We start from the raw sequence: 18,771 nt of genomic DNA, 5'->3' as shown, positions 1-18,771 counted from the left end.
AGGCCTATGCCTCCCTGTGCAAGCTCATACCAGGGGGCTCAGTGAACTCAGCTGAGGGGAGCCCCTACACAGCAGTAGGGTGCTATGGGAATTCAGAGGGAGGGGACCTATCTTTTTATGTCTGTCTTTCTTTCTTTCTTTCTTTCTTTCTTTCTTTCTTTCTTTCTTTCTTTCTTTCTTTCTTTCTTTCTTTCTTTCTTTCTTCTTTCTTTCTTTCTTTCTTTCTTCTTTCTTTCTTTCTTTCTTTCTTTCTTTCTTTCTTTCTTTCTTTCTTTCTTTCTTTCTCTCTCTCTCTCTCTCTCTCTATCTCTCTTTCTTTCTTTCTATCCTCTCTTTCTTTCTATTTATTTATTTATTTTTAGACAGAGTCTTGCTCCGTCACCCAGGCTGGAGTGTAGTGGCTTGATCTCAGCTCACTGCAAGCTCCGCCTCCTGGGTTCACGCCATTCTCCTGCCTCAGCCTTCCGAGTAGCTGGGACTACAGGTGCCCGCCACCATGCCTGGCTAATTTTTTGTATTTTTAGTAGAGACGGGGTTTCACCATGTTAGCCAGGATGATCTCAATCTCCTGACCTTGTGATCCGCCCGCCTCGGCCTCCCAAAGTGCTGGAATTACAGGCGTGAGCCACTGCGTCCGACCTCTTTTTATGTGTTTCTAAAAGTGCAACCGAATCCCATAAGCATAAGGAGTTACCCCAATACCCCATTACTTAGCAAGTTCCTTACATATGTTTTCTACCTGAACTCCTCACCGCCACTCTGTGAAATAGATGTTATTATTTTTACCCTTCTACAGATTCAGAAACTGAAAGGCTAAAAATGGATGTGCCGGCTCACTGTGGTGGTGTCAGACTTGAATCCTTACTCTGTAGCTTTCCAAATCACCAAGCACTCGTGGAACACAGTGTTTTTGCGGTTTCCAGCAGTTTCCCACTTATCATCTTTCATACACTGGTTAACAGAGGGCTTGCCCATCAGGAGTTCTGTGTTCTAGCTCTGTTCTGTTGTTGGGTGATACAGGCAAACTTCTTCCCATCTCTGAGCCCCATCTGTAAAGGAGACAGCTCCTCTGGTTCTGTCTCAGGAACTGAAGTCACTTGCTGAGAAAGTGAATAGCTCTGCTAGCCCATGAATAATATTACCAGGGATCAAATAGCTACTACGTATTGAGTACTTTCTCAGTGCCAGGCGCTGTGCTTCATGCTTGGTGAGCACCGTCTTGTATATCTTCAGATAACTCTGTGAGGCTAAGGAAAACGAGAATGGGAAAGAGCAGCTTTGGAAAAACAACACAGCTGGTGGGGACGGAGCTGGGGTCTGGCTGCCTGCCTCTCGCTGAGGATGCGCAGGTCACCGCATGCGGGAAGATCCCAAAAGCAGCAGAGAAGTGGAATTTTGGACATACAGCTCAGGTGTTTCCTGGGAACTCTAGAGTTACTCAAAATTGTTTTTGGTGAATGATCAGCTTGTTTTTGTTTTTGTTATTTCACTTAATATTTTGTGGACTAATGTGTCTATAAGACACAGTAACAATGGATTTCTAGGGTAAAGTAATAGTGCAGTGATTTCTAGGAAGTGCTTGGATGTTGCACAATGTTAAGTGTAAACACTCATTTCAATTTATCCTTCGAATCTTCTTCAGGAAGGAAAAAGGAGGTCGGAAAGTTTGGAAGATTAGGCAGAAGAAGAGACGGGAGACAGGCTGGAGTTTTGGAGGAGAGCAGCAAGGCTCAGACTTAGAAAAGCAATTGCTAGGGTAGGGAGGCAGGGAGAGAAGGGAGGTCTAGAGAGGAATTTCGATGTGGCTTTAGGCTCTGGGATGAGACCCTCATCCTTTCTTGTTTCCTTTTCCAAAGACTTCAGTAGAAACTGAGGTTATTTTCCAAGGCGCTAGGGGACTGATGAGGGTTTCTTTTGAATGCTACTGTGTGTTGAAGGCCACGAAGGTGGGTAAAGGGGAAATGCAGCTTTTCATGGTCTCTACCATTCATTTCCTTCCCCATTTACAGGAGAACGTTTCCAGGCTAGACTTTTCACAAGGCAGGTCTTAATGGTATAGTTGTATCGATAGTGATCAAGTTAGTAATAATGGTAATAGAAATAATAATAATAATAGTCAGAGCCATTAACATTTATTGTACACCTAATTCGAGCCAGGTGTTGCAGGAGGCAAGTTATGCACATTTATTACACAACAGTTGTATGGAGGTGGGTGTGAAATCTCCATTTTATGATTACCAAGTGTATAATTTATTTTTAACTCTCAGAGGAAGGAGGAGATGAACCCTAAATCAGGAAGTAAAAGAGCCGTAAGAGCTAATGGACCAAGGCTACCAAACTGGCAGAAATGGAAGTGACAACAGGAGTTGATGGGGGAAAAAGGACAGACATTAGAAAAACAATAGATAAATTATGAGCTGGTTGTGGTAGTCTCGGTAGCTTCCAAGATGCCACCTGCCCGCAGGTGTCCTTGCCCTCTGCCATTCATGCCCTTTTGCAGTCTCTTCCTAACATGAAATCAGAGCTGGTCTGCACATGCATCCAACAGAATATGGTGGAAGAGGTGGTGTGTGATTTATGAAACTAGATTGTGAAAGGTCTTGTAAATTCCACACTGATGGCTTGGATCACCTGCTCTGGAGGAAGTCAGCGGCCATGCTATAAGTACACTCAAAGAGCTCTGAGGAGATGATGATGGTATGGAGAGGAATTGCAGCCTCGCACCAGCAGCTGTGTTGTGACTGCTCTCTAGACTGTTCACATGGATCCTCCAGCCCCAGCCAAGGCTTCCGATGGCGGTAGTCCTGGCTGACCTCTGTCGGCAACCTCATGGGAGATCCCCAAGCCACAAGGGCCACGCGGAGCTACTCACAAATTCCTACCTATAGAAAACATGTGAGATAATAAAGGATTAATGTTGTTTTAAGTCACTAAGTTTTGGAGCAATTGTTATGCAATCAGTAATTAATATATAACAATTCTAGATGAATCTCAGGAAAACCAAATCTTGTTTCTCTTGAATGGGATTTGGCCTTTCTCTCTGAACTAAGTGTGAATCCCTTAAAAAGAAAGCATTTCTTACTATTTATAATTCCACACACCTTTGAAGACGGGTTATCCTCCTAAATGCTGGGTCTGATGGTATCACTGGAATACTGAAATGGATGTTTAATTGAGTGCAAGAGCCTGGGACTAGCTGTCAGGGAGAACCAAAACGCTCCATAAATGAGGAAGAACATTTGGAACTTCCCTGGTGATTCAGGAGAAAGGGAGAGGACCAAGAATGAATGCAGAGGAGAGAAGGAAGGTGCAGAGTTGGAGGAAGGCTGCTTCTTTTCCAGGTTTTTGATGAGGCTGCCTAACTCAGCAGAACTCATGCTCAATGAAGTGTTCGTGTGTCCCCAAGAAGAAACCCTTTCTGTGCTGTTGGATAATTGCCCATGGGCAGCGATGGGGACCTAGGAGCTGGAGGCAAAGCGATGGGGACCTAGGAGCTGGAGGCAGAGAACCTCCCCATGTTTTTGAGGAGGCTGCCTAACTCAGCAGAACTCATGCTCAGTGAAGTGGGTCCCTAAGAAGAAACCCTTTCTGGGCTGTTGGATGATTGCCCAAGGGCAGCGATGGGGACCTAGGAGAAGGAGGCAGAGCTGGAGGTTAGGGGAGGAATTTGTGCTTTCGTAGGTCATGGAACTAGGTGTGAAGGGATACAGGGTGTCTGAGGAGCAGAAAAGGCCAACTCTGAGCTTCCTACTATGTGCCCGGAACTGATCTGCAGACAGCCACCCAGATATGAAGTCCCGTCCTCACGGAGCCTCCCTGCTGGGGGGACTAAGTTGGGTATATAACCCCATCAACTACTCTCCCACGCACTTTGCTCTTTTGCATTGTATATGACAAACTTTTTTTTTTTTTTTTCAAGAAGGCATAGGTCCTTATTGTGTCAGCTGAGCAGAACTGTAGTGAGCTGGACTTTGGCCTTTAGAGCAGGAATTTGCAACCTCTGATGCTGACGGGGCGTGACCAGGCATCTGAAACCAGGGCATGCTCTGCGTTTGCCTCTCCTGCTTTGTCTTTCTCCAAACCTAGTGCTGGGCTGCACAGAAAGCCTGCAGTCACTGAGGTTCTCCCATGCGCTTAATGTGTAATATCAGCCCACTGAGGTGAATAAAACTCACAAAAGTTTACGGTGTGTAAATCACGGTTATGTTCCACCCTGGGCCTCAGCGCAGAAAGGCCTGATTCCCTCTTAAGAGTTGTAAGTGGAAACAGCTTTTCTTCAGTGTCAGAAGAGTTTTAGGATTGTAGCAAACATGTGAGAGGCAAGGCAGGCACAGCACCCTCTCTCTCTTGGGAATGGGCGTGAAAGCTTGGATGGGGGCTTCACAGCGGCTTTCTCCAGGGATCCAGGGCCACGGGACAGCCGCAGTGGTCAGCATGGCTGGATGACTGGGCAGTTCTAAAATCATGGATAACAGAGGCCAAACCCAGGTCTTCCCCGGGAAGCAGAGTTTTCTTACCTTCCACTGCCTCCTGCCACACCCTTCCCCACCTATCTCAGTAACATTGTTCCTAAACTGACCTATTTTTTTTTTTCCACACCATGTTTTCATATAATCAGGTCCCACTGCCAGGATATCAGACCTTCCTGCTTCTACCTTCTCTGTTCTGCGAATTCTTACCTATAGTTCTGACAGTAGCTGCAGCGGCCTCCCTCCACACCCCACTGCAGAGTTCCCACGGGCCCTGGCTCCTCCTGTAGTTTTACCCTCATCTATGGTACTTACTGGTGACACATTTCTCTCCCCTACAGAGGGTAAGCTCTAGAGATCAGAGATTATGTTTTACTCTGAACGATGACAGCTACGATTTAGGGGCAAGGTCAGGAGTCCCAGATACGTCATTGTGAGCCCTCAACATGGGAACTGCTCCCTTCCCTCCCATGTTACCATAAGGCAACAGAGGTTCAAAAGAGCTCAGTGCTTTGTGCAAGGTTTCATTTGGGAGGAAGCAGGGTCAGGAGTAGGGCCTGGACCTTCTGTCTCTGGAATTGAGGCGTTTCACCTTCACTCTGTATTGTTTGCTGTGAATGGGCATCAACCAGGAGTTTGAAATGATTTTAGTGCCCCAAAGTTGCCGTCTCCTCACCCTGGCAACCCTCGACCAAAGAGCACTTTGAAACCTGAAGGAGTCGAGGAGCCTTTTAAAAGCTCTCAGACAGAGACCAGGTATTAAGTCCCCTTGGGAGGATTTTAAAAAGTTCCCAACCAAAAAGCAAATCTTACAAATCATTGAGAAAAAAGGAACATTTGCTCAGCATTTTCTTAAAAAAACCATTTTTTTTTCAATGATTAAGTCCACACTACGATCTAAGTTTCAAATACTCCAACAAAAATCCTCTTTATTTACATCCATTTATGTTCAATTCGAAAGGTACATCCCTTACAAATATTTAGAACAGAAAGATTCCCAAAAGAAGTGTCAACACATATTACTATCACCACCATTACTGTAAATAGAATCACCACACTCTAATGCTTGTACTAGTTTAAAGCTAGGATATAAAAGAAAATAGAATTTAAATGATAAAGAATTCTGATCAAATGTTAGCCTTTGGGCTTATTTTTCATATCTGAGAGCTTGTTGCCAACACCAGCTTTTGAGTGTGATCACCTAACAAAGAATGAGTTTCACTGGAGTGTAACTTTTCTCTAGGTTCCTTCTCAAAAAATGCACCTGGCTTACTAGCAAGAGTTCCACATAAATGTGGGCTTCCCCCAGTTTGCTATTACTTTGTTTCTTCATTTGTTAGCTTCTGTATTGTCTGCCTTTCTGCACCAGAGTTTCAGTTCCATAAGAGTGAAAACCTAGCTTGGTTTATAACAGAATTTATGGCATTTAAGAGGGTATCTGGCCAATGGCAGGAACTCAATACATTTATCTATCTTTATTTTGCAGAAGTAAAGTGTCTTGCCCAGGGTCCCAACCACGTTTAATGACAAAGTAATAATTTGCTAATATAATCAACAAATACTTATTTAACATACGCAGCAGACCCCGGGCTAGGCTCTTGGCATACAGTAAGAAGCAGGAATAAGAAGATGAATAGGGTTTCTGCTTTTAGGGAGCAGGCTGTCTACTTATGGGTAGAGAATTGAACTAGCATAGTTCCTTGTTTCTGTGTTAAACAATGCAGGGACCCAGCAAAAACTAACTTTGCTGCATGCTACACAAAATAAGTTTGATTCAAGACCCCCGCCTTCCTCTGCCCACCAATCCAGGACGGTATGTCATCAACTCTGCCCAATTTCAATCAGTTCTTTACCTTGCAAAATCTGTCTTAAAATCATCTGTCTCAGGACCTAAAACCCTGCAAATATATATATATATATATATGTATTTTGAGATGAAGTTTCACTCTTGTCACCCAGGCTGGAGTGCAAGGGCGCGAGCTCAGCTCACTGCAAACTTCGCCTCCCGGGTTCAAGTGATTCTCCTGCCTCAGCCTCCTGAGTAGCTGGGATTACAGGCACCTGCCACCATGCCCAGATAATTTTTGTATTTTTAGTAGAGACAGGGTTTCACCATGTCAGCCAGGCTGGTCTTGAACTCCTGACCTCTGGTGGTCCACCCACCTTGGTCTCCCAAAGGCAGGTAGCATGCGCTACTGCGCCTGGCCACAAATATATATATATATATTTTTAAATTTCCGTTTTCAGTACACTACTGAGACTCTGTTAAGGTTGTCCTGTCCCTTATTGCAGAACTTCTTGTACACTTAGCTTTGTTGATGAACAGGTTTTTCTGGTAGTCTTTTGGGGCTCCCACAGCCGACAGGGCGATAAACAATATTTAAATACGCAAATAAATGAGCAAGATCATGTCAGAAATGACTCAGTTCTATGCAGAAGAAGGAGGAGATGACAGAGAGTGATGAGGAATGGGGTGGGGGGCACGGTATAGGAAGTATAGCTCTAGTGGCCAGAGAAGGTGTCTTGTAAGCTGAGACTTGAGGGCTGGGAAGGTGGGATTCTGGGATAAACTGAAAATTCCCAATAGAGATGCTAGCTTCTTCAGAAGCCTTGAGATGATCTAGAAGGGCATAATAATAAATATAAAGCCTGTGTGCCTGGAATGCAGCAGACCGGAGGGCGATGTCATGAAGTCAAACAAAGGCCAGAACGTACAAGGCCTCACAGGCCACGAGAAGGAGTTTGGATTTTATTCTAGGAGCACTGGGAAGCCACGGACATTTGAAGCAGGGAGTAGCTATCAATGAATAATTTAAAAATAGCTGAAAATACGACTTATTCAAATACATAGTAAGAACATGCTAAAGATTTATTTAACTCATTAACAAGGAAAGCAGCAGGATGATAGAGCTGGTTCAAAGAACATTTGAGGAACTGAGATATATATGGTCCACTGGGAAAGGCATGCTAAAATAAATTTGCTAAGCTAGAAACATAACTATTTCATGTCCTACAGGGCAATAACATCCCAACTTTTGCAGTTATCTTTTCTATTTCAGATAAAAATTGTTTGTATTTGCATTGTGTAGACACTTACATGTTGCCCAGCATCTGAGCTCAACTTCTTCTGTCCAATTCTTCTTCTTTCTCTTCCTTTACACACATGGTGACCCCAAGAGTACCCTCTAAAGAGACTCATGTAGGTGCATCTCCATTTCAGTCAGGATCACGGAGAACCCAAGCAGCATCATGCATATCCACAACTCAGAAGTTTACAAGTTAATTTGCAACTTCACAGAGCTTGAGCCTTAATAATAGCAAATAGCAAATCAAACAAAGGTACATCCCCTGGATAATTAATGTTTTGTTATCATTAAGTTAAATAATTGAATGAACTCATTAGACAGCCGACTTTTTGCATCGTTTTCATGTTTTGGATACTTTTTTTTTTTTTTTTTTTTTGAGACGGAGTCTTGCTCTGTCGACCAGGCTGGAGTGCAGTGGCGGGATCTCAGCTCACTGCAAGCTCCATCTCCCGGGTTCAAGCGATTCTCCTGCTTCAGCCTCCCCCAGCAGCTGGATTACAGGTGGGTGCACCACGCCCAGCTTTTTTTTTTTTTTTTGGATTTTTAGTAGAGATGCAGTTTCACCATTTTGGCCAGGCTGGTCTCGAACTCCTGACCTCAAATGATCTGCTTACTTCTGCCCCCAAAGTGCTGGGATTACAGGCGTGAGCCACATTTTTCTAAATTGGAAAATGGAAGCTCTGAGAAATGCTGGAGTCACAGTTCTGGGAAGTGGCAACTCCAGAGTTCTGTCTCCTACATAGCCTTATTCCTCTGGGTAACAGCCCTCAAGGTTCTTTCCTTGCCAGAACTGCCCCTTGTGCCATTGGGGTGGCAAGGAAAGATACCAGCTAATTCTCCCAGACCCCCAGGTGACTTCTTGACAGAACATGCAATACATATGCATGCAATTCAAATTTAATCAATCCATTCTGTAGGATTACCTCTTCAGGTATGCAAAGATACATGCACAAAGTTGTTAGTTGCAGCATTGTTAATAATAGCAAAAAGTTGTATGCATTCTAAACATCTATTTAGAGGACAGTGGTTATAAAAATGGTAGTTTCTCTATTCTACAGAAACTGAAGAAGTTGTTAAAAACAGAATGTAAAGCATTTGTTATGTGTGCTGATGAGGAAAGGTGCTCACATTAAATGAATCAAGAAGGTTCCAGACGGATTATGATTGTCATCCCAATTTACAAAACCTCAAATCTAATCATGGTGTGTTTGTATGACAGAAGCGTCTAGAAGGACACACAGCAAAACGTGATGATTATTTCTGAGTAATGGAAGAAGACAGGAATGTTCACTTTTAATTTATGTAACTGTATTTTTTCAAAATTTCACAATGAGCACAAACAATGTCTTTAAAAAATTGAGGTAAAATCCACATAACATAAAAGTCATGACTTTAACAATTTTAAAACATACAATTCAGTGGTTTTCAGTGCATTCACAAAGTTGTGCAACTATCATCACTATTTAATTATAGTACATATTTTTCAACCTAAAATGAAACCCCAAACCAATGAGCAGTCACTTCTTATTTCCTTCTTCCCCTGGCCACCACTAATCTCCTTTCTGTCTCTATGGTCTTGTCTATTTTGGACATTTCATATAAATGAAAACATATAAAATGTGGCCTTGGCTGGATGTGGTGGCTGGCGCCTGTAATCCCGACACTTTGGGAGGCCAAGGTGGGAGAATTGCTTGAGCTCAGGAGTTAGAGACCAGCCTGGGCAACACATAGACACCTTGTCTTTACTAAAAACCAAAAAAATTAGCTGGGCATAGTGGCATGTGTTACTCAGGAGGCTGAGGTGGGAGTATCACTTGAGCCTGGGAGAATGGGACTGTGGTGAGCTATGATTATACCACTGCACTCCAGCCCGGGTGACAGAGCAAGAGCCTGCCTGAAAAACCAAACGTGGCCTTTAGTGTCTGGCTTCTCTCACTTAGCATCATGTTTTTGAGGGTCTTCTGTGTTGTAGCATGTGTCAGTACTTCGTTCCTTTTTTATGACTGAATAATATTCCTTTGTGTGGATAGACCACATTTTGCCCCTCTGGTCATCAGTTGATGGACATTTGAGTTGTTTCCACATTGTGGCTATTATAAATAAGGCTTCTGTGAACATTTGTATAGAATGTTAAAGACTTGTTTTGTTTGAACACCTGATTTCAATGATCACGGGTATATGGCTGTTTATGAGGAACCACCCTAGCTTTACCACAGCAGCTATGGCAAGTAAAAGTCCCACCAGTAATGAACAAGGGTCTTGATTTCTCCATGTTCTGACCAACTTTTGTTTTTTTTTTATTTGACAAAATCGGAGCGTGGAGGGTGTGAAGTGATCTCTGGAGGGTATGATGTGATATCTTATTGTCGTTTTGATTTTTGTTTCTTTAATGACCATTGATGTTGTACGTTTTTTCACATGCTTGTTGGCCATTTGTATATCTTCTTTGGAGAAATTTCTATTCACTGCTTTGCCCATTTTTAAATCATCTTGTCTTTTTGTTGTTGAGTTGTGAGAGTTCTTCATATATTCTCTGTACCAAACCCCTATCATATGTATTATTTGACAATATTTTCTCCCATTCTGTGGGCCATGCTGTCACTTTGTTGATAGTGTTCTTAATGCATGAAAATTCTTAATTTCAATGAAGTCCAATTTGCCTATTTTTTAAAATTGTTTGTGCTTTTGGCATTATATCTAATAATTCATTGCCAAATTCAAGGCCAAGAAGATTTACCCTATATTTTCTTCTAGGAGTTTTACAGTTTTAACTCTTCCATTTAGATCTTTGATTTATTGTGAGTTGATTTTTTCTTTTTCTTTTTTGAGATGGAGTGTCACTCTGTCACCCAAGCTGGAGTACAGTGGCGTGATCTCGGCTCACTGAACCTCTGCCTCCCGGGTTCAAGTGATTCTCCTTCCTCAGCCTGAGTAGCTAGGCTTACAGGAGTGTGCTACCACACCCTGCTAATTTTTGTATTTTTAGTAGAGACAGGGTTTCGCCATATTGGCCAGACTGGTCTCAAACTCCTGACCTCGTGATCCACCTGCCTCGGCCTCCAACGTGCTGGGATTACAGGCGTAAGCCACCGCGCCTGGCCATTTTTGTACATGCTATGAGTGGGTATGCAGTTGTCCCAGCACCATCTTTTGAGAAGATAGTTCTTTCTCCTTGAATGGGCTTGAGCCCCTTGTCAAAAGCCAATTGACCATAAAACTGAGGTTTCATTTTAGGATTTTCAGTTCTATTCTGTTGACCTGTGTGTGTGTCCTTATGCCAGTACCACATTAATGTTGCCTTATAGTAAGTTCTGATATAAGGAAGTGCGACTTTTCCTACATTCATCTTGTTCAAGATTGTTTTAGATAACCAAGCTCCCTTGCAATTCCATATGAATCTGAGAATTGACTTTTCCATTTTATGGCATAAAAGCCTCTGGAATTTTAAAAGGGGTTGCATTACTTTGGGGAGTATTGCCATCTTAAAAATATTTTCTTCCAATACAAGAACATGGGATGTCTTTGTATTTATTTAGGTATTTAATTTCTTTGAGCAGTGTTCTGTAGTTTTAGGTATAGAATTCTTACACCTCCTTGGTTACATTTATTTCTAAATATTTTATTCTTTTAGATGCTATTGTAAATAAAATTGCTTTCTTAATTTCATTTTCAAATTGTCATCACTAGTGTACAGAAATACAACCGGTTATTGTGTGTTGATCTTTTATCCTGCAACTTTGCTAAATTCTTTGCTTATGAGATATGAGAATTTCTTTTTATGTGTATTCTTTGGTATTTTCTACATATAAGATTGTAGCTTTAGTAAATAGAGATAATTTTACTTCTTTTTGTCCAACCTGGATACCTTTTATTTCTTTTTATTACTAATTGCCATGGCTCAAATTTCCAGTACTAGGTCGAAGAGAAGTGGCAAGTGTGGACATCTGTGTCTTGTTTCTGATCTTATGGGGGAAACTTTCAGTCTTTCACCATAAAGTATGTTTTCTGTGGGTTTTTCATAGATACCCTTTATCAGGTTGAGGAAATTCTCTTCTATTCCTAATTTATTGACTGTTTTCATGATGAAAGGGTGTCAGATGTTGTTAAATGGTCTTTAATCAACCGAGATGATCCTGAGTAGTTTTTTCCTTCATTCTATTAATATGGTGTATTTTAGTGATTGATCATCCTATATTGAACTACTACTGAGATAAGTCCCTACCTTGTCATAGTGTATAATCTTTAGTATGCTTCTGGAATTCAGTTTGCTAGAATTTTGTTGAGGATTTTTGAATCTCTCTCTCTCTGGTAACTTCCTTGCTTTCATTGCTGATTTTCATAATTTGAGTGCTCTTTTTTTTCTGTCTTGCTAAAGGTTTGTGAATTTTGTTTTGTGGTCTTTTCAGAGTACCAACTTTTGGGTTCATTATCTCTATTTTTATATTCTCTTTTATTTCTCTCTGCTGTAATCATTACTTTTCTTTTCTGTTTGATTTGAGTTTATTTTCTTTTCTTTTTCTAGTTCTTTAACATGGAAAGTTAGGCTACTAAGTTGAAATCTTTTGGCCAGGTGTGGTGGCTCACGCCTGTAATCTCAGCACTTTGGGAGGCCAAGGCAAGAGAATCACCAGGTCAGGAGTTCAAGACCAGCCTGGCCAACATGGTAAAACCCCAACTCTACTAAAAATACAAAAAATTAGCTGGGTGTGGTGACAGGCACCTGTAATCCCAGTTATTCAGGAGGCTGAGGCAGGAGAATTGCTTGAACCTGGGAGGCAGTGGTTGCAGTGAGCCAAGATCGTACCACTGCACTCCAGCCTGGCAACATTGCCAGACTCCGTCTCAAAAAAAAAAAAAAAAAAAAGAAACCTTTCCTCTTTTCAAGTGTAGGCATTTATAGCTATAAATTTCTTTCTGTGCATTGTTTTCACTGCATCCCATAATATTTGAAGTGTTTTGTTTTCATTTTTATTCTTAAAGGAGTTCCTATTTTCCCTTATGATTTACTCTTGGTCTGTTGGTTGTATAAGAGTGTGTTGTTTAATTGCTGCATATTTGTGAATTTACCATCCAGATTTATTTCTAATCTCATTTCATAGTGATCAGATAATATACTTCATATGACTGCAAAATGTTAAATTTATTGAGATTTCTTTTGTGGCCTAACATAATTTATTCTGAAGAATATTCCCTGTGTATTTTAGAAGAATGTGTGCTTCGCAGTTGTTGGAGGAAGTGTTTATATATGTCTGTTAGGTCTAGTTGGTTGACAGTGTTTTTCAAGTCTTTTATTTCCTTGTTTATTTTATCTGTTTTTCCATTCATTATTAAAAGTCGGGGTGTTGAAGTGTCCAACTATTATTGTTGAACTGTCTATTTCTCCCATTCAATTCTGTCAGTGTTTACTGGATATATTTTGGAGGTTCTGTTTTTAAGTGTGTACATGTTTATAATTTTTATATATACTTCACAGATTGGCCTTTTTATTATTATAATGTCCTTTTTGTCTCATAACAATTTTTGTCTCTGTCTGATACTAATATAGCCATTCTAGGTCTCTTTTACTTGTTTTCATGGAATATATTTTTCTGTCCTTTCACTCTAAACCTATTAGTGTCATTAGTATTAAAATGAGTGTTTTTTAGGAAGCAAATAGTTGGATCACATTTTTTAAAAAGCCAATTCTTGCTAATCGATGCAATCTATGCAGTCTCTAAGCTTGATGGGAAAATTTAATCCATTTACATTTAGAATAATTACTGATAGGAAGGTAGTTTTTTCACTTTGCTATTTGCTTTCTACATGTCATATACTTTTTGTTTTTCAGTTACTCCACTGCTACCTTCCTTTGTGTTCGATGGCTATTTTCTAGTTTGTGATTTTGATTTCCTTCTTGTTTAGTTCATGTGTATACTTTTCGTTATTGTCTTAGTGGTTACCCTGGAGATTACAGTTAACACCTTCATTTACCACAATATAGTTTGAATTAATACCAAATTATTTTCAGTAATATGCAAAACTTTGCTTCTGTATAGCTCTGACCCCTCCACCTTATGTTGTTATTGTCACAAATTGCATGTATATACATTATGGTCCCATCAATATAGATTTATCATGAGTGTTTTATGAAGTTTTATTTTAAAGTTTTCTTTTAAATCTTATAGAAAAATGAGTTACAAATCAAAAATACATTAATATTAAATTTTATATTTATCTCCATAGTTACTTTTACCAGCTGTATTTATATGTTTATGCCCTTTCATATCAGCATGAAGGACTCTTTTTATCATTACTAGTAGAGTAGGTCTACTAGTGACAATCAATTTTTGTTTATTGGGTTTATATGGAAGTATCTTCACTTCTTTATTTTAATTTTTTTCTTTTCCTTTCCTTTTTCTTTTGAGACAGAATCTCACTCTGTCACCCAGCTGGAGTGCAGCAGTATGATCTCGGCTTACTACAACCTCTGCTTTTTGGGTTCAAGCAATTTTTATGCCTCAGCCTCCCAAGTAGCTGGGATTACAGGTATGCACCACCACACCCGGCTAATTTTGTTATATTTTTAGTAGAGACAGGGTTTCACCATATTGGCCAGGCTGGTCTTGAACTCCTGACCTCAAGTGATCCATCTTCCTGGGCCTCCCAAAGTGCTGGGATTACAGGCATGAGCCTCCCAAAGTGCTGGGATTATAGGTGTGAGCCACCACGCTTGGCCTGCTTTCATTTTTAAAGAATGATTTTGCCAGTTATAAAATTTTTGTTTCACAAGGCTTTTTTTAGGAGGGAGTTTGTTTGTTTAATTTTTCTTGAAGTACTTTAAATATGTTATTCCACTGTCTTCTGGCTTCCGTGGTTTCTGGTAAAAAACAAAACAAAACAAAAAAAAAAAACAGCTGCTGGCCGGGCACGGTGGCTCACGCCTGTAATCCCAGCACTTTGGGAGGCCGAGGCTGGTGGATCATGAGGTCAGGAGTTCAAGACCAGACTGGCCAAGATGGTGAAACCTCATCTTGACTAAAAATACAAAAAAAAAAAAAAAAAAAAAATTAGCTGGGAACGGTGGCAGGCACCTGTAATCCCAGCTACTCGGGAGGTTGAGGCAGAAGAATTGCTTGAACTTGGAGGGCAGAGGTTGCAGTGAGCCGAGATCATGCCACTGTACTCTAGCCTGGGCAACATCGTGAGATTCTGTCTCAAAAAAAAAAAAAAAAAAAAAAAAACAGCTGCTAATCTTACCAAAGCTCCCTGTACTTTATGATGAATCACTTCTCTTTTGTTGCATTCAGAATTTTCTGTTTGTTTTTGGCTTCAAAAGTTTGGTTAGAATGTGTCTCAGCAATATCTTTGAGTTTATACTTCTTGGGATGCTTTGAGCTTCCTGGATGTGTAGATTCATGTCTTTCATAAATTTTGGTGAAGTTTTGATCATTATTTCTTTAACTGTTCTTTCTTTCCCTTTATCTTTCTTCTTTTGTTCTGGGATTCCTGTTGTACATACATTGCTATGCTTGTCCCACAGATCTCCAAAACACTGTTCCTTTTTCTTTATTATTTTTTTCTCTTTGCTCCTCCAGTGGGATAATTTCAATTAACCTGTCTTATGGTTTGCTGAGTCTTTCTTCTGACTACTCAAATCTGCTGTTGAATTCCTCAAAGTGAATTTATCATTTGAGTAAGTGTCCTTTTCAACTCAAGAATTTCTATTTGGTTCCTTTTTATAATTTGTATATAATTATTAATATCATCTGTCTGATGAGACACCATCATCATGGTTTCCTGTAGTTCTTTGTACTTAATTTGAGCATATTTAAAATAATCAACTTGAAGTCCTTGTCTAGTTAGGTCCACTATCTGTACTTCCAAGGGGCAGTTTCTATTAATTTCCTTTTTATTTTCCTTTGCCTGGGCCATACATTCTTGTTTCTTTGCATCTTTTATAATTTTTTGTTGAACACTTGACATTTTGACTACTTTAATGTGGCAACTCTGGAAATCAGAGTATCCATTTTCCTGAGGGCTTCTTGTTTCTGCTTGTTGTTGCTGTTTGTTTAGCAAATTTTCTTATTTAACTTTGTAAAGTCTGTAGTCTTTGTTGTGTGTGGCCACTGAAGTCTCTGTTGCACTAACTTAGTGGTCAGCTAATGATTCAATAGGGATTTCTTTAAATGTCCAGAACAAAAAATCCAGAATTCTCAGTATTCATTGACAGGGTGTGTGTGTTTGTGCGTGTGTGTGTGTGTGTTGGTGCATGCTTTTTTAACACTCAGCAAGGCAGTTGACAACTCTACCTTAGCTTTCATTTCTTGTTTGTAAAGAGTCTGAAAGCCGGTCAGTGGTGAGAGCTCAGAGCCTTCTCTGGTCTTTTCTATGCATCCAGCTCTGGGCATACTTGTGGCTGGAAAAAGAAATTATCTGAGGAATAAGGATTTTGAAACACTTCTGCACATTGCTTGTAGGTCCCAACCAGGATATTGACATCAATTCAGTCAAGATGTAGGTCAGTTCCATCAATACAAGGATCCCTTGTGTTGCCCTTGTATAGCCATACCTGTCTCCTCCAAAATCCTTCAGCCCAACCCTAGGTAACCACCAATCTGTTCTCTATTTCTGTAATGTTGTCATTCCAAGAGTGTTATAAAAATGGAATCATATAGTATGTGACCATTTGGGATTGGCTGTCTTCACTTAGCATGATTTCCTGGAGATTCATCTAAGCTGTGTATATCAACAATTTGTTCCTTTTTATTGATGAGGAGAATTTCAGCATATATAACTTTCATAGTTAAAACATGCAGGAAAACCTTATTTTCTTAAAACCACATAAGTTCACCTTTACAATGTTTTAGAAGCTTGACCACTAGCTAAGGGTTATGGTAACATATAGATAAGGGATAGTGCCTGTCCTTAGGTTGCATAATTATGGACTAGAGGTACAGACAGATACAGGAAAAAATAGCTACGAGGCTACAAGGTGATAAGTTCCTTAGTTCTTAGATAAACAATGTTCTTTGGAAGCCCAGAGGAAGAAGACATAGTTTTACTGGGGTGAGGGAGGTAGACAAAGGCCAAGGGGTAGTAGTATTTTCCAAGTGAACAATGATTTCCAAAATAAAAAAGACCATGTTTGCCAAGGCAGTTTGAAGTGATGACTGAAGGGCCAGTGCTGGAGTACTCTTAGGACATTTAAAAACCTTTGTTCCACTTTATATTAATGTGTAATCTTAGGCAACTTACTAAACAATGTTAAGCCTCAATTCCTTCTGCATGTATAAAATGAGGATGATGGTTTGACATGCATCTCAGGATTAAATGAGATGGGAGGATTAAATATATACGATAGGCCTAGCACATAGGATGCACTTCATAAAGGTGATCTGCAATTATTATCATTATTACTTTTAGTTTATTGTTGCCCCACCATCTACTATTCTGGCCTCTTGACTTCTTTATTAGTGATTTTGGGCTGCTATAACAAAATACTGTAGACTGGGTGGCTCAAACAACAAAAGCTTATTTCTCACAGTCTTACAGACTGGAAGTCCAAGATTAAGGCACCAGCAGATCTGGTGTCTCATGACAGCCCTCTTCCTGGTTTGCAGATGGTCAACTTCTCTTTGTATTCTCACTTGGTGGAGAGCAGAGAAGGAGAGCAAGTTTCTCACATCTCTCTCTCTCTTTTTTTTTTATGATGGAGTTTTGCTCTTGTTGCCCAGGCTGGAGTGCAATGGGGCAATCTCGGCTCACTGCAACCTCCGCCTCCTGGGTTCAAGTGATTCTCTTGTCTCGGACTCCTAAGTAGCTGGGATTACAGGCGTATGCCACCACACCTGGCTAATTTTTGTATTTTTTGTAGAGATGGGGTTTCACCATGTTGGCCAGGCTGGTCTTGAACTCCTGACCTCAGGTGATCTGCCACCTCAGCCTCCCAAAGTGCTGAGATTACAGGTGTGAGCCACCACACCCAGCCCCTCACATCTCTTCTTATAAGAGCACTGTCTTCGTTCATTTTGTCTTGCTATGACAGATACCACAGACTGGATAATTTATGTGGAACTGAGATTTATTTCTAACAGTTCTGGAGGCTGGAAAGTCCAAGAGTAAGGGGCTGCCTCTGATGGGTGATTTCTTGCGGTGTCATCCCATGGCAGAAGGCAGAAGGGCCAGAGAGTACTCACACATGAGAGAGCAGAAGGGGTCACATTCATCCTTTCATTAGGAACTCACTCCTGAGATAACAGCATTAATACATGTACAAGGACAGAGCCCTCATGATCCAGTCACCTCTAAAAGGTTCCACCTCTTAAAGTTTCCAACACATAAACTTTGGGGGAAGTTTTAAACCATAGCAGGCATGAATCCCATTTATGAGGATTTCGTCCTTGTTAGGGTCTCCTTTCCTAATACTATCACATTGGGGCTGGGATTTCAACATGTGAATTTGCAGGAGGGATGCAAACATGCTGTCCAAAACAACTTCCTTGTATCAGGAGGCTTGAAGAATGATCAAGACTTCTTGCCTGAAATTTCTCCAAGGTTCAGTGTTTAAGGTCACATTTTTCTGCCGTAACCATCCCACAGTGGAGTTTTTGCTTGGTCTTACAATTCTCGTTTCTCTTGGTGAGTTGCACAAGTGGATTTGGGCATCAGAGGATGACCCTGAAGAAATGCCTGTGATGGAGTGGCTCCTAATAAGGGATGACATCTGTGGTTGAGATGAGAGGACTTGTCGTACAACTTTGTGTTGAGTGTTGTCAGGAAGCCTTTCCAGCATCTACACACACTGGGTGTTTACTGGACCTCTCTGGATCTGCGCTACCTAACTGCTGCACGACTACGTCCATAACTCCCCACGACTTGTAATCATGGCTGCCCTCAAAAAAGGTCAAGGGCAGCCGGGCTCGGTGGCTCACGCCTGTAATCCTAGCACTTTGGGAGGCTGAGGCGGGTGGATTGCCTGAGGTCAGGAGTTTGAGACCAACCTGGGAAACATGGTGAAACCCCGTTTCTACTAAAATACAAAAAATTAGCCAGGTGTGGTGGCACGCGCGTGTAGTCCCAGCTCCTTGGGAGGCTGGGGCAGGAGAATTGCTAGAACCCAGGAGGCAGAGGCTGCAGTGAGCCGAGATTGTGCCACTGCACTCCAGCCTAGGTGACAGAGTGAGACTCCGTCTCAAAAAAAAAAAAAAAAAAAGAAGTCAAGGGCAAAGCCAAGGCAG

At 41.0% G+C, this 18,771-nt stretch overlaps 1 long non-coding RNA gene across 1 annotated transcript; it reads right to left on the bottom strand.

Annotated features, from left to right (window-relative positions):
• Positions 1–270: 270 nt before the first annotated feature.
• LOC126956406 (uncharacterized) lies at positions 271–18,731 on the bottom strand. Its single transcript, XR_007726316.1, has 2 exons — positions 15,993–18,731; positions 271–12,840 (listed from the first exon to the last, which is right to left on the bottom strand). It is a non-coding gene; the product is annotated as an uncharacterized LOC126956406 (long non-coding RNA).
• Positions 18,732–18,771: the final 40 nt, after the last annotated feature.

This window comes from Macaca thibetana, chromosome 6 (genome assembly GCF_024542745.1).
Source record: "Macaca thibetana thibetana isolate TM-01 chromosome 6, ASM2454274v1, whole genome shotgun sequence".
NCBI classification, from domain to species: Eukaryota; Metazoa; Chordata; class Mammalia; order Primates; family Cercopithecidae; genus Macaca; species Macaca thibetana.
This window is presented reverse-complemented; position numbering and strand designations above follow the sequence as displayed.